Genomic DNA, 3718 nt, shown 5'->3' with positions numbered 1-3718 from the left:
CCTCTCAGGATCTGGAGCATGCATGCATGCACGCGCACACGCCCGGCGTGAGTTTTAAGCCGCCGGGTCCGGGACACGAACCACAGTCAACTACATGGGAATCCAGTGACATAGCCATTACGCTAACTGCTGGTCCCTAGTTGAAGAGTTTTTCTAACCCAATCACTAGTCTCCTCTCCCTGGAGGAGGGGGTGTGGTGGTGGGTGAGACTAAGAGTTCCCAACATCTGATCTGTGCTGTTCGGGCTCCACCCTGAAGTTCTCTAGGAGCTCCACTGGAAGTCATCTCATTATCATAAACTCCTGGTGATCGAAATGGGTCCAGTGTGAATAATGAAAGACTTTATTAGTAAATGCCAAGGGTTTAGGTGCTCTATGTTGGGAAATAGGGACAAAGACCAAATATTTCTATTATACCACAGGGCCCAAGAGGGCAAAAGTGCCTAGGATCATGAAGGTCAAAGGTGGCCCTAAAGTTGGATAGTCTTCCCAGGAGGCTGGGTGAGAGCAGGGTAGTGCAGAATAGGGCAATGTGAAGGAAGACACAGTGAAAGGGGGGCTGGCTTTGCTGGGTTAGCTGATGAGTTGGGATGTGGAGGGGAGTGAAAGGGAAGGATCAAGAGTGTTTACCTGGGGACCAGCAGTTAGTGTAATGGTTTTGTTGCACGACTCCCACGTAGTCGACTGCGGTTCAAGTCCTGGACCCAGCGGCTTAAACTCACACCGGCGCGTGTGCGTGTGTGCTCAAGATCCTGAGAGGAGAATGGAGGAGAAGGGATTGCGGTGTGGCCATCCCCCCCTGGGGAGTGATTTCTCGCTTTCTATCTCTCTGTCTCTGTCTATCTGGCGAGCGTACGCGCATTCTAGCGAAAACCTCTCAAAAATACTAGCGAAACCCTCTAAAAAAAAAAAAAAAAAGGGTGTTTACTGCATTTTAGCTCCAACAACTGGGTGGATGATGGCATCATCCACTGAGAATATTGAGAAAGGAGCAAGATAGGGGTAAAGTCTAGACCTCTTCACCCGTGATGAGTTTGAAGATACAGCGTATCAGTAATCAGTTGGATTTGTGAATCTGGATTTGGGTGGAGAGGTCTAGGCTGGAGAGAAATCTGAGGGTCCTTAGCTTTGTTATAAGAAAACTTAGGCAAATCTAATTTCGCAGAATTTCTATTTAAGTATTTATTTTAATTTGATTGAAGAGTGACAGAGTGAGAGAGAGTGCGCGAGGGAAAATGAGAAAGCAAGCTGCCAGGTCTGGGACTCGAACCTCAGTTGATCATGTGGGAGTCCAGCGCCCCTAATCACCACAGCATCTGCCAGCCCTAATTTAGCAGAATTGAGCAAAAAAATGATTTGTAAATTGGACAGCCCCAGGGTGGCTTCCAAGGAACTCTAAGGTGCCTGCCTGGTCCAATAACTTCTGTGGGGAGGAAGAGGGAAGTGATGTAAGAATTTGAAGTGAAGGAAATGAGGTGAAGTAGCTGGGTTGTTTATGGTTTGGTTACCTGTAGAAACACAGTCTGAAGGGCGGGCTGTCTGTGATTGACTGAAGCATGGCTGCCGTGATTGGTTATGACTCACCAATATCTTAAGGAAGCAGATTCCCAAGTGAGGTTGTGGTTTGTTTACAAGAACTGAAGTTTTTGGGTATGGAAGCCTTCTCAGGCCAATATAGTTTTTTTTTTTTTTTTTTTTTTTTTGAGAGGTTTTTGCCATATAGGGCGCTTGCGCTGGCCATAAAGACAGAGAGAGACAGAGAGACAGAAAGTGAGAAATCAACCCCCGGGGGGGATGGCCTCGCCACAATCCCTTCTCCTCCATTCTCCTCTCGGGATCTTGGGCACGCACAAGCGCCCAGCGTGAGTTTAAGCCGCTGGGTCCGGAACTTGAACTGCAGTTGACTACGTGAGAGTCCAGCGACATAGCCATTACGCTAACTGCTGGTCCCCAGTATAGTTTTTTAAAAAAAGAATTATTATTTTGAAATTTTCTATTGGACACTCGTGCTCACCAGAGAGAGAGAGAGAGAGGAAAAATGAAAAAGCAATCTGTCAGATCCGGGACTTGAACTGTGGTCAATCATGTGGGGAGCCCAGCACCTTAACCACCATGCCACCTACTGTCCTCATCCCCTCCTTTTTTTTAAGACCAATATACTTTAATAGCTTAAAATCCAGAAGTCAGATGAGATCACGGAGTGATAGTACAATAGAGAAGATAATAAAGATTGCGATGGGGCAGCCCAACATTTAAAGACTGAGCTAGTCCTTGATGAAGTGCCATACGCTGACACTGCGACCTATTAATAAGAAGCTGGAGCCATGTGACAAACTCTGCATCAGTTAACGTCAGACCTAAAGGCTGGGTGCGGTGGTGTCTGTAATCCCAGCAACTGGAAAGGGCTGAGGCCGGAGGGTCACAGCATGGGGAAACCTTGTCTTAAGGAAAAAGAAAAGCGATTGAGCCAAAGAAAACAGCAAAGGATATTAAAAAGGAGGCCTAGTGAGGGGATAGAATATCAAGACAGCGTGATGTGGAGGGAAGTCCAGGGGAAAAAGTGCTTCAAGAAAAAGGAAGCATGTCAACTGTTTGCAGTTCTGCTGAGAAGTTAATTTAGATAAGAAAGAATTGGCTATTGGCTTTTGAAACATGGAGATGATAAGTAATCTTGATAAGAGATGATGGAAACCAAAGCTGGATCAGGATAGGCAGGGAGGTGAATGCGAAGTGAGGAAGTGGGAACCAACACTGTGGAGAGAGCTTGAAAAAACCTTTTGGGAATTTATGCAGTGAAAGAGCCAAGAAGCAGGGCAGTTACTGGAGGCGATTTTGGAATCAAGGGAAGTTTATTTTAGATGGGAGGAATTTCAGCATGTTTCTCTGCTGATAGGAGTAATCCTGTTGAGAGAGGAAGAACTGAAGTTGCTGGAGGGCAAGGGAACTGTGGAGCAAAATCCCTAGGAATGTAGGAGTGAAAGGAGTCCAGGTCACTGGTCTTCATAGGCTCCGGGACACTTTCTCCAGAGAAACCCAGGACCATGTCCCTAACAGAGATAAGAGTAGTTTTGATGGTGAGAAGATAAGGGAGCTCCTGTCTAATATTTCTCTTTTTCTATGAGGTATGAAGCAAAGTTAATCAGCAGGTTGGGGAGGAGGCATAAGAGATCAGAGAAATAATCATCTTATCAAGGCCATTTAAATATCTATACAATGAAGAAAGCCCTGCAAGAATTCAGTACATCTCCAAGCTGTTCTCTCTCTTTTGCTTCTTTTGTTATTTAGTTGCTTATCACCATTTGTGATCATATCTTAAAATCACTTGTCTGTCCGTCCCGCATTGGAGAACTAGGGTGGCAGGACTGATTTCTCAGGGCACATACTGCCTTTAGCACAGGGCCAGAAGACAGTCACTAAATAAACAGCTGTTGAAACAGGAGTTAATGAAAGGAAGTCTTCGGAATTTTGCTTTAGGCATCCTTTGTGGACTTGGGCCCCTGTTAAGTTCTTGGGGCCAAATCAAGAACTTATCCCTCTCCGGCTTTCATTTCTGAGTAGAATACCATGAGAATTACAGTCTACTCCTTCCCTACTTTCCCGCGTCGCGATGAGGATCCGAGCCAATAGACCTAGACGCCGTCCTGGAGCGGAGGCGGAGCCAATAGACCTAGACACCGTCCTGGAGCGCCCCTGAAACTCACAGACGCTATTTCGGCCCA

This window comes from Tupaia chinensis, unplaced genomic scaffold (assembly GCF_000334495.1).
Source record: "Tupaia chinensis unplaced genomic scaffold, TupChi_1.0 Scaffold000377_2, whole genome shotgun sequence".
In the NCBI taxonomy this organism is placed as follows: Eukaryota; Metazoa; Chordata; class Mammalia; order Scandentia; family Tupaiidae; genus Tupaia; species Tupaia belangeri.
Note: the sequence above shows the minus strand (reverse complement) of the source record.